General features: G+C 47.7%; 1 protein-coding gene across 1 annotated transcript in view; it reads left to right on the forward strand.

The window, feature by feature from the left end:
• The first annotated feature begins 4,705 nt into the window (after positions 1 to 4,705).
• The window catches only part of DCHS1 (dachsous cadherin-related 1), a 35,499-nt gene continuing 27,347 nt past the window's right edge, over positions 4,706 to 12,857 (forward strand). Inside the window, exon 1 of the mRNA XM_034995053.1 lies at positions 4,706 to 4,927. The gene's annotated coding sequence lies outside the window, so the exon portion shown is untranslated. The remainder of the gene's footprint in view (positions 4,928 to 12,857) is intronic.

A 12,857-nucleotide genomic window follows, 5' to 3' on the forward strand; every position in this document is an offset into this window, starting at 1 on the left:
TGGTCATACCAGTTTACATTCTCGCCAACATTGCACAAGGGTTCATTGTTTCTCCACATCCTCACCAGCATTTGCTATCTCTTGGGTTTTTTTTTTTTTCTTTTGTTTTTTGATAACAGACATCCTAACAGGTGTGAGGTGATACTTCATTGTGATTTTGATTTGCATTTCTCTGATGATTAATGATGCCGAGCATCTTTTCCCATACCTGGTGGTCATTTGTATGTCTTCTTTGGAAAAATATCTGTTAAGGTCCTTTGCCCATTTTTAAATTAGGTTATGGGTTTTTTGCCTTTAAGTTGTATGAGTTTCTTGTATGTTTTGGATATTGATTGCTTAACAGATATGTGGTTTGCAAATATTTTCTCCCATTCCATAGGCTGCTTTTTCATTTAGTTGATGGTTCCCTTTGCTGTTTGTTTTTGCTTTTGTTGCTTTTGGCATCAAATCCAGATCATTGCCAAGACCAATGTCAAGGAGCTTGCTCTCTATGTTGAAGTTCTTCTAGGAGTTTATGGTTTCAGGTCTTACATTCAAGAATTTAGTCCATTTTGAGTTGATTTTTGTGTATGGTGTAAGCTAGTGATCCAGTTTCACTCTCTTGCATGTGGATATCCAGCTTCCCCAATACCATTTATTGAAGACACTATCCTTTCCTCATTGTATATTCTTTGTTGAAAATTAATTGACAATATACAGATGGGTTTATTTCTGGGCTCCTTATTCTGTCCATTGTTCTATGTGCCTGTTTTCATGTCAATACCTTACTGTTTTGATTACTAAACTTTGTAGTATAGTTTGAATTCAGGAAGTGTCATGCTTCCAGGTTTGTTCTTCACTTCTTCTCTTTTGATCACTGAGATCATCAGCTATACCCTAATTTCAAAATCTAATAGAAACCTGCCATACCTCATCTTATTGTGGTATTTTTACTCTGTTGACAATTCTTATTCTTTTAAAAAAAAATATTTTATTTATTTATTTTTGAGAGAGAGGGAGCACATGAGCTGGGGGAAGGGGCAGAGGGAGAAGGAGACTTCCCACCAAGCAAGGAGCCCAACACAGGACTCCATCCCAGGACCCTGGGATCACGACCTGAGCCCTTAAGGCAGACACTTAACCAACTGAGCCACCCAGGTGCCTGACAATTCTCATTCTTATAGCTGCTTCTTTCCTTGACTTGTATGATAATACATTGGACACTGCTCTCTTGTTCAATTCTGACCTTGTCGGTTGCTTCTTCCCAATCTTTCTGTGAATCTTCACCCACCCCTTAACAGACACTCTTCTCACTACATGTTCTCCATAGGTGACCACATCCATTCTCATGGTTCCACATAACCACCCTTAGTCTGGTGGCTCTGAAATATTTATCCTCAGCTCAGCAGTCTCTTCTGAGTTCCAAATTTTATATTCAACCACCTGCTAGACATCTTCATTTGGCCATTTCACATATATCTTAAACTCATCATTTCCAAAACCAAATTCATTATTATCTTATCTCTCTCCTCACAAACCTGCTCTTCCTTTGTTTTCCCAACTTTATGAATAACATCACTACTATATGACCCAAGAACATGGAAAGCATCTTAGAATCTTCCTATGTCACTACTCCTTCTAGTCAGTCTGTAATTTCTCTCATGTCTTACTCTTCTTTTCTAATCCTATTACCATTTAGTTTAGACTCTCGTTACAGGATAAGCTAGGCAACTGAAACTCTTATTTGGTCTCCTTTGATCCTCAGTATTACAGCCCTAATGAAGTTGATGTCACATAACTTAATCATTTCATTTCCTGTATTAAATAAAGCTTTCCATGGCTCCTCAGAGCCTGGACCCTTTGTATGACATATAATATCCTCCATGATTTGGCCCCATTTACTTTCCTTGGTTTCTCCTTTCACACTAGCCCATATGCCCCACACGCCAGCTCACTCAGTCTGCTCAGGACCACCACTACTACCACCTATGCACCAACCTCCATGATCAGAAACTATTTTCTTTCATGCTGTTGTGATTTTGAACATGGTGCTGCTGTTTACTCTGCCCAAAAGTCTTTTCTCCAATCTCTCCATTTGCTATGCTTCTACTCATCCTACTAGATCCAGTTCCAGTATCATCTTTGTGACACCACTGGCTGACATCCCAACCCTGGGCTGGATGAGGAATCCCCTCTATGTCCACAATCCCATACTATCCTCTATCATTATACTCCCCAGTGCCAATTTGCAGATCTGTCTTCACAGCTTACTCTTTAGTCATATCTTAGCTATGTATCTGAAGTATAAAGCTGGCACATAGTGGGCATTTGCATGTGTCTTTGGTAGATAAAGGAAGCAAGGAATACATTTAGGTTCTCCCATTTGAAAAATTCTGGCCTCCTAAAATACCTGTCTACCCGCCCCCTGCTATCGGTCTCTCTCCTTGCCTGCAGTCAAGCCTCTTTAAAGAGCAGGCTGTACTCCAAGTCTTCAGTCCCTCACCCCTCACACTAAGGCAGTTGGTTTTTGGCCTACATCCAGCAAGAGTGTGTTCATGACCTCTAAAAATCCCTTAATGTATTATTGCCTTTTAAAAATAATTTTAATTGTTAATTTTTTATTGAAGTATAACATTCATACAGAAAACGACACAAGTCATAAGTGTTCAGCTCAATAAATTTTCATAAAGTGAAACACCCATATAGCATCACTAAGGTCAAGAAATAGAACACTTCCAGCACCCCAGAAGCCCCTCCCAAGTACTACTGTATTACTTTTTAAAGCAATCTTTAAAAAGCATATTTAGAGACATCCAACACATGCAGTTGTGAGGTCATACTACCAGGAATAGTTACCAAAGCCGTGTTAAATTTCTTTGACAATGGATTCTGTGGCAAGTGACCTACACAAGCATCCAAGATAGCATTGTTGAGGATATTTCAGGTTAATCCATCTTGCCCAAACAGTAAAAATAGCACTTATTGAGCACTTACTATGTGCCAGGTACATATAGTACTTTATATATATTAAATAATTTAATCCTTTAGCCCCACTTTATAGATGAGAAAACTGAGGCAGAGACAAGTTAAGTAGTTTTTCAAAAGCCACAAAGCTTGTAAATGGCAGAGTCTGGACCCCAAGCCAAACAGTCTGGCTCAAGTCCACAAGCTTAGTCACCATACCATACTGCCCTATCCAGTGGTTTGTTGTTCAAAATAAATGAGAGCAAACCCTGTAATATGAGAGACTTCCTAAGAACTCAAATGTAAGGTTACTCCCTCTTTGCTGAGGGAAGATTTTGGAAAAACAAAAACGCAAAACCTCACCCTATATTCAAGCTTATAAGGTATTTGCATATGACTCCCAAATATTTATGCCCATCCCAGACCACTCTTCTAAGCTACAAACCTGCCTACCCAACAGGCGCTTCAAAGTCAGCAGCCCAAAGCAAAAGTCATCATCTTTCTATATAAACCCCCTGCAAGCTACTCCTGCTCCTTTTGTCTAGCACAGGAAAGTCACTGCCATCCACCCAGCTGCCCAAGCCAGAAACCTGGATATTTTCAAGGATTCCAGCTTCTCCTTCAGTCTTCCCTTTCAAAATTACACCCCCTTCTGCTTTAACTGAAACTTTGTTTTCTTCTCCCAGAAGTTCCTGATTTCTTTGTACCATTTGTACACCTCTCAAATCCAGAATACCTTTGGACTCAACCTACTCACAGTCAAAAGGAAGGACAGGAGGGAAAGGGCCAAACTCTTCCAGTTCTTTGATACTCTCCAGCTCTGTCTGATTTCACATCTTCCCATTTTCTCTCCCAAGTTGACCCTCAAGCCCCTTCCCCACTCCCTGCCCAGCTTCCATCTCATTTTTCTTTTCTGGGGACTATACCCTGAGTTAGACCAGCAGCCGCAAATCTCCTCCTTCCAATACCTTCATTCCAATCTCTAGCCTCAAATTTGGGATGAGAGAAGAGGGGAGGGAAAGAGGGCTAAGCAACGAAGAAGGGACAAGGGATAGAGCATGAGATAAACAGAAGTGACTAGGAGGGTATGGAAAGATTAAGATGGAAGAAGAGGATGGGGAAAGAGAAGGATAGAGAAAAGACGAAGGCAGAAGGGAATGGGGAGAGGTGAGAGGAAACGGGGATGAGGAGGAGACAAGGAGAAAGGGAAGTGAGAAGGGGCTGGGGAGAGAGGGGAAGAGAAGAGAAGGATGGGGCGATGGGGAAGGAAGCCGGGTGTAAGAGAAGGGTTGAGAAAGGAGATGAGGAGAATTTGATAATAGAAAAGACGCTGGGGAGAGAGGACCGAGGGCAGGGGATGGGAAGAAGGGGGTGGAGAGAAAAGGGTGAGGAGAAGGGGTGAGAAGAAGGGGATGGGGAGAAAGGGAGAGGAGGTGGAGAGAAAAGGGTGGAAGGGAGAAGGGCTGGGCAAGAAGGAGAACAGGACGGTGAGGGAGAAGAGGGGACGGTGGGGGAATAGGGGCTGGGAAAGAAGATGGAAGAAGGGAATGTGGGAGAGGATGTCGAGATCGGGCTGGGAGGAGGGGGCCGGGCGAAGTGACCGAGAACGGGGACGTGAGGACCGCGCGGCGCTGGGGCCGGATCCGGCGCCGGGGACTGGGGCCGGGAAGTCGAGGGGCGGAGGGAGGACGGGCTGGCGGGGGGGGGGGGGGGGGGGCGCGGGGCCGCGGCGGCGAATCTCGCATCCTCCGCGGGGCTGCTGTGGAGGAGGCGGCGCCCCGGCGGCGGCGGCGGGGAAAAGACGGACCGACGGCCAGGGGCGCGCGGACCGACGGCCGGCTGCCCAGAGCTGATCGCGGGCCCGGAGACAGCGGCGGCGGACGATGCGCGGCCCCAGGCCCCGCGCGGGCGGGCGCTGCCCGGGGGGCTGACCGCGGCCGGACTGCGCCCCAGGACCGGGCGAGGGAGCCCGCGCCGCGCGGAGGTCAGTGCCCGCGCCCGCCCGGCGCGTCCGGCCGCGCCCGCCCGGCCCGCTGGCCTCTCCCGGGCGGCGGCGGCGGCGGCGGTGGAGCCGGGGGCTTTGTTCTGAGCCGGAGACAATGGGGGAGGGGGGGCCTGGGCCTGCGGGACTGGGGCGAGCGTGAACGTGAGCGCGGGGGCAGGGCCTGGGGGTCTTTGTGTGCGTGTGTCATCGAGTCGGGTGTGCGGCGGCGAAAGTGTGAGGGGGGTGTGGGTGCGGGGTGCGGGCAGGGTGTGTGTGTGCTACTCCGGGTGTGAGTGCATCTGCAGAGTGTGAGTCAGTGCGTGTCACTGGGAGGTTGTGTGTCTGTGTGTATCTGTCTGGTTGTGTGTGTATGTGCGTGTCACTCCGAGGGTGTGGGGGTCAGAATGAGTGTGTGTCATGGTGAGCAAGTCCCAGTGAGAGTGTGTGTGTGTGTGTGTGTTGTCTACCTCTGTGGGAACCATGTGTCAGAATGTGGAGGATGGGTGTGTGACAGAGACAAGTGAGACAGAGACAAAGAAACTAAGGGGGAGAAGTAAAGGGAAACAGAGGAGATACAGGCAAAGCCTGAAGTGGAGGTGGGTCACCCAGACTGGTGCTCTGAGTTTGTGTCCATGACGCCTACATCAGAATCTTGTTCAGGGGACAGAGGGAGGTCACTGCAGGCCTGGTCCCACGTGGAGGGGGTGGGGAGAGGGAGGTCTAGAAGCACAATGAACTCAGTGTGGCGTGGGTTGGGCCCACAGCCATGGGGTCATAGGCCAGAAAAATATCGTTACTTATGTCAACTCCTCAAATACTCACAGGGGACACAGTCATAGCCCTACTCAACCCACAAGGGACACAGTCCTAGGAAACACACATCCACAAGAAATGCCTTCACAGCCATCACACACACACACACCCCCCCCCCAGGAAGCAGTGTCAGAGCTAACAACACACACCTACAGATGATGCTCTCAGGACAACACACACCCACTGCAGAACTGGTGCAGCCAACACATTCCCACAGGTTCATTGTCAAGGCCAACACATACCACGGGAGACACTATTACTGCCAGCACTTCCCTGCAGACACTGGCACAGCCAACCCATCATCTAGGTTATACTTCATCACAGCTGCCTATACATAGCAGGTGCCCCAGGGACCTGACACTAACAGGAGGCTGTGTTACAATCACCCTTACCACACACTCGCTTGTACAACCCACAGGAGGCACACTGTCAGGTGACATGAATACACCAGGAGTGAGCTGTCCCAATTGCTAAACAAGTTCCCATTAACTTATGATGCTCACACCATTACTCCTTCTCATCCATAGACGTCCCAGGCTTAACCTCTTGTTCCCTGAAAACTGGAGACCTGGATCAGTCTTCCCCTCACCCTATATCCTGCCATGATGCTAAGTGTCCTTCTAATATCCCAGCCTCACAGTTTCTTGAGCTCCTTAGCTCCAGTTATGTTCTACTTCCCTTCCAGGACCACTTTGTAGAACTGGTCCATCTCTAAAGTTGTAAACTCTTCCATTCCACTCTCTGCCAGTAGCTTCCTATGTCCTTCCAGCTCTCAGATGCCCTCACTCCCATTACACTTACTCTTTAACCTCATAAGGACCTCTTGCCCTTGACATCTTTGCTTTCTCCTGATCTGCCCCTTTCTGGCTTTGTACTTTCCTTCCAGTTTACACACCCAGGACTATCCCTTTAGACACTCCCTGGCCACTCTGTCCCATTGTCCTTGAACCCACCCACCATCCCACAAAGCTTCAACCCAAATTCTCAACCACACCAGGTGATGCTTCTATAAATTCCACCCTCAACTGGCCCTCCATAAATAAATAAATAAAAATTTTTTCTATTTTCTTCATACTCCTTAACTTCACATCCCTCACCCCATTGTTTACAGCAGATTAAGTAGTCAAACCACTGGTTCATTCATTCAGCAAACCCATATTAATTACCTCCCCTGTGCCAGGCAGTGTGGTGGGTGCTGGCATTACAAGGGTGAATGAAATGGACATGGTCCTTGCCCTTATGGAGCTTACAAGTTATCAGGTGAGTGTGGGTGCTTAAGATTGATGGATAAATAAGGAGTCAGCAGAGGAGAGGCGGCGATGAGATGGGCTGGGTGGGGAATATTCAAAGCCATGGGAGCAAGCATGGAAAAGTCCACTTGCAGAAAGCATTGTATATCTGAGCGAGAAAGCAACCCAGTGAGCCTGGCACTAATAGCATGATGTGAGGAGAGGTGAGAAAGTCTGGGAGAGGTGGATAGACAGTTAGTTAGATCATGCAGTTCTTGTAGGTCATAGGAAAAAGATTATCTAATCCAAAAATAATGGAGAGTCACTTAATTATTTGAGGCTATAGTGTGATATGATCAGATCTGGTTTAGAACTACCAGGCTCTGAAAAGGAGGATGGTTTGCTCTTGCAGGAAGCCAGGAGAGAACCCTGGCCTGAACTGGAGTGGGGGGAGCAGAGAAGGAGAAAGTAGATGGTTTCAAGAGTTGTGTAGGCAGCGGGGTCAGCAGGGCTCAGTGGCAGAATGGAGGTGGAGGTTGAAGGAAAGGGATGCAGTAAGAGTAGTTAAGCTGGTCTCACTCACTGAGAAAAGTGAGGCCATCCAGTATGAATTCCCTCAGCTTCCTGCCTCCTTCCTCAAATTTTTATCTGCATTCTCCTCAATCTTTTCTCCTTTCCTATAATTATGAAGAGGTGTCTCTTCTATTTAAGACTACTTCATCCATCCCCTCCCGCCTCCATGGGGACCTAACTCAACTAATTATGCCATGTCTTATCCATGTCTCCAGTTTTTCCCTTTATACCCCTTCCTCCTGTGAGCACACACAGAGCCTCCAGTCTCCCCTGCCTCCCTTAACTTGGTAATCCCCAATGAGCTAAACTAAGCTAAGCTTAGCTTATTGGAAATTACCGACCACTTGGTGTGGTTGAGAATTTAGGTTGAGACTTTGTGGGATGGGTGGGCTCAAGAACAATGGGACAAAGAGTGGCCAAGGAGTGTCTGAAAAGTGATCTCTCACTTTGCTTCACTGTGAAAGGGTCTTCTGCATGGAGCTGTTCCCACTTCCCCTTTCCCAACCTTCCAGTATAATGGCTCTCCTAAGAGAAAGTGACTTCTCACCTGCCAAAACTAGAGGTTCTTTTCAAAAGTCCTCAACTGCTTGACCCCTTGGCATGGTCTGACATTGTTGATCATTCTTTTCCCTTTGAGCCACTCTTGTCTTATGGCTTCTGAGCCACCATTTTATTCTGTCCACATTTAGTGAGCTCTCTAGTGCCAACCACACTGCTAGATGATAGGAACACTGTGAGAGAAGACACTATTCCTACCCTCAGGAAGTTTAAACCTCAGTGGAGGAGACAGGCAGATAAACAGATGATTACCATAGGATGAGGTCCATGCATCTCTCTCCCCAGAGCTCCTACTTACCCTTCCTTCCCACTCTGCTTTGAGGGCTCCTTTGGGGAGCCCTTAAATGTTACCATTCCTTAGGATTCTGACTTAGATCTTCTCATTTTCTCACTGAATACACTCCTCTAGATGATCCATCTCATTCATTTCCAGGGCTTTATCACCTGTATAGGCTGATGACTCCCAAATATCTACCTCTTCCAGACCTCTCTTCTGACCTCCAGACCTCCATATCTGCTTCCTACCTGATCTTTGCTGAATAGCTCACAAGCCCCTAAATGTCCAAACCTGAACTCATTCCTTCCTCCCCCAAACCACCATCTCTACTCAGTTATCAAGCTACACATCCAGAAATTAACTGCAGCCAATTCCTTCTCCACATGTCTTTTTCCAACCCAGAAAGTCACCGGAACCTGCTGGTCCTACCTCCTTTCCAGCTCTCTCTGGCATCCCATCCCCTTTGCTCCATGGCCCCAGTTACAGCACTCACCTCACCATCCTTCCACACAAATTACTGCAAGAGTCTCCTAACTTGTCTCCCTAGACTTCTACTTTTCCTTCTTCCAGTCCATTCTTTTCATTGCAGCAAGAGGGATCTCTCTAAAATGCAAGTCTAGCCATGCATTCCCTGCTCGGTATTCTGCAGTGTCTTTCTTTCTTTCTTTTTTTTTTTAAAGATTTTATTTATTTGACAGAAACAGCGAGAGCAGGAACACAAGCAGGGGGAGTGGGAGAGGGAGAAGCAGGCTTCCCGCTGAGCAGGGAGCCCGATGTGGGACTCGATCCCAGGACTCTGGGATCATGACCTGAGCCGAAGGCAGCCGCTCAACGACTGAGCCACCCAGGCGCCCCCTGCAGTGTCTTTCCATTATCTTGGGTGAACTCTCTACTTTATTGAGGCTTATGAGATCCCTCAGGATCTGACTCTCCTCAGCCTCCCCAGCCTCATCATCTGTCTTATTTCCCTACCTTCCTCACACTGGAAGTTCTAGCCATACTGAATTCCTTGTAGTTCCTCAGAGACACGGTATTCTTCCATGCTCTGGACCTTAGCTCATACTGCTCTCTGCCCAGAAAAGCCCTTCACTCCCCTCTTCTTCTGGCTAGCCCCTTCCCATCCTCAGATCTAGTCTCAAACCTAGGAATTATAGGACAAGTTAGGAGACTCTCAAACTCAGCATGCAGGCTTGAGATCCTCTTCTCTCACTCTTGTCATTGCCTCTTCCCTGTTCTGTATCTTTGGGCTGGGGCCTCTTGATGGCAGGGTTACATATTATATTTGTCATGTCCCCAGGGGCCCTCCACATTCACATTCATGACAATGAACAAATGAATGAATAAATGAGGCCCCTCACTACACATACCTCACCCTCACTCACTCTTCAGAAGACTGACATCTGGTCTCAGCAGCCTACACAATTGAGACATTTCCACACATACCCATGTATCCCACTGGAGACACTGCTGCTCCCCTCCCACACAAACTATCCTTCCTCACCCTATGCCCTCCTCTCTGCCTTTTACCTGGGCTTCTCTTTTCCTGGATCCTCTTGCTTTCCTTCTCTGTACTTTATCTCTCTTTCATTCAGTTTGGCAAATTATTTAAGGAGCACCAGAAGTTTGCAGATTCAAATATATTGCACCAGGTGCCCATTTGGGTTCCTGGAGGGAGAGGAAAATGAGGAAGCTGTGACCTGCCATTAGGCCACAAGGCCCTATATGCCCACCATCCACTTCACTCCACCAAGTCCCCTTCCTGGGAGGTGCTGTCGGCTGCTCCTTTCTCCAACACCCCTCACACACACCCACTCTGGGCCCTCCCAAATCCTGGCACCCTTTGTCCTGCTCCTCCCCATATCAGGTTCCCAGACACTTGTGCCCTCTTCCTCTTCCCTGTCCAGCCTATCAGTGGCAACAGAAGCAAGACTGGACTCTCTGATGCCTTGCGACCTGCAAGCAAAAGCCCCTTCCAGGTGTTCAGGCTGTTGGATCCCATCTTCTTCCTGGCTTCCTGCTGCCTGCCCCATCTTTCGGCTCTAGGGCCCATGTTTCCTGGGTAACCCTCTGACTTCCAAGAATTTTCAACTACTGACACTTAGGAGGGGATACTACTCAGTTCCTGTGTCCCCTGGTGAGAGAGCTCCTCCTCCCATCAGTCAGCCTGTAACCCCCAAGTGTGAGTCAGGATGCCCCTCTGTGTTCCCTTGGCACACTAGAATGTCCTTGTTTATGTTTCTCTCTAAGCTGCTCATAGAAGGAGCTGTTATCTATCAGAGCCCAGACGGCACCACCCTTTTGGTTGGTGAGGAAGGAGGAGGAGAAGGAAAGGGAGGAAAAGAGGGGGGTGGAGGCTCCCCCTCTGACCTTCCAGCCACATCATCTGCCACCTGGGTGACCTTAGCTTCTCTGAACTCCACTTTCCTTTGGTGACAATGGAGGTAATATTAAGAGAGTTGTTTGAGAATTCAGAAAGAAAACAACTCTTAAGGATTCAACTCTTAACTTAGCTAATTTTCCTTCCGACATCTCCGTCCCTCTACTGTATTCTCCTGCCCCTCAACCTCTCAATTCCCTACATTTGTTCTTCCCTCTTGGTATCTCTGGGTTGCTGCTATATTCTCACCTCCTCTGCTTGCTCCAGCCTCGCTGGCCTCCTCTGCAGCCCAGACTCTGATTGTCAGGGTCAGACCTTAGGAAGAGGCCCTTGCTGCCCATCACCACCACCCCTTCTCCCTCACCCTGCCCTGCCTACGTGTGAACACCACAAAGGCAGGGACTCCCATCTGTCCAAGTCACTGCTTTATCTCTACTGCTTAGTATGATGGTTGGCCCATCTTCAATAGATATTTGTTGAATAAATCAATTAATGAATCATTTCACATGCATGCCCTGAGTTTGCCTCTTCTCATTTTCTCTTGGTCTCCTAGAGACCTCCAAGCATCCTCTGGTCCCTTCTCCTATCTCACCACCTGGGTCCATGCCTACCTGACCCTCTGCCTGGCCTGGCAGTATCCTCATCACTGATCTCCTCTAACCCACCTTGTGCACTTTGCCTGAGTTATTCTCCTGTAACAGAATTCTGCTTGCTCTCCTTCCCTGTTGTGTTGCCTGGCCAGTGACATGACCCTTCATCAGAGCATTCCAAGCCTTCCAGCAGAGAAGCAATATAGGGTAACAATGCACTAGCTTTGGAGTCCATCAGAGCTGGGTCCCACATTTCTCTGCCACCCGCTGAACCTCAGTTTCCTCATCTGTGAACTAACACTTGTCTGAGGGTTATTTTGTGTGTCTGGCATACAAGAACAGCAGCTGATATTTATTGAGCCCTCACTGTGTGCTAGGTGATGTGCTAAGTTTTTGGTAACATTCTTTCATTTAACACTCCTGTCAACCATATAAAGTGGGCACTTTAATCCCCACATTATAGAGAGGAAACTAAGAAAGGCTGAACAACTCACCTGGGGCTACACTGTAAGTGCCACTGAAGTCTGCCTCACAGCAGAGCCCATCTTCTAATCACACCTGTGTGCTTACAAAACAAGAACTGTGTGCCAGACACCGTTCTAACCACAAACACAGTGTAGTAAGTACTATTATTGTCCCTATTTTATAAAGGAAGAACTAGAAGCATTGAGAAATTGAGTGGCTTGCCAGAGGTTACACAGCTAGAAAGTGTGAAGCTGGGCAAAACACATTTGGTTTGGCCAAGTCCACGTCTTCACCACTTCATCCTGTCCTACCCTACTGTGATATATTGCCTCCCTATTGTAGAAGTGCAGTGTGTATTGATCAATCACTCTATGCTGATGTCTGGTCTATGGTGAGTTGTTTAGTTGATTTATCCTCTATCATTCCCCACTGCAGGAGGTGTGCACCCTTCGGACTCTCCTGAAAATATTCTCCCCAGATCTCCAGCAAACTCCTTACTGCTAAAATCAATGGCCACTTCTCAGCTCTCATCCTATTTGAAGTCTCTGCAGCCTTGGACACTATCGATCCCTCCCTTCTTGTTGAAATATTTCCTCCCTTAACTTCTGTGATACTGACTCTTTTTTTTTCTTTCTCCTCCAAGAAGAATAAAGGTCTCCTCAGTCTGCCCCTTAAAAGTGACTCCTCCTCAGGGTACTATCCTAGACCCTCTTCTCCCTCTGCACATCCTTGCTGATGGGTCTCCATGCCCATGGTTTTCTGTTACCCCTGGATTTGTCCAAATCCCTATCTCCAACCCAGACCTCTCTTCTAACCTGTAGACCTGCAAATCCAAGTGTGCCTGGGACATTGCCACGTGGAGTTCCCAATGGGCATCTGAGAAATGGCTTCTCTCCTCTGGGGTGTCCTAATGGCACCACTTTAGTAACCAGGCCAAAACCCTGGAAGTCAATCTGGACGCTTGCATTCCACCACCCTTCCCGAAGGGTCAGTGGCCAAGTGTTGTCAACCTCACCACTTTTATCTGTGTCTTCTTGATCCCACTGCT

Source organism: Mirounga leonina, unplaced genomic scaffold (assembly GCF_011800145.1).
Source record: "Mirounga leonina isolate KUSES-001 unplaced genomic scaffold, KU_Mleo_1.0 Mir_92, whole genome shotgun sequence".
Lineage (NCBI taxonomy): Eukaryota > Metazoa > Chordata > Mammalia > Carnivora > Phocidae > Mirounga > Mirounga leonina.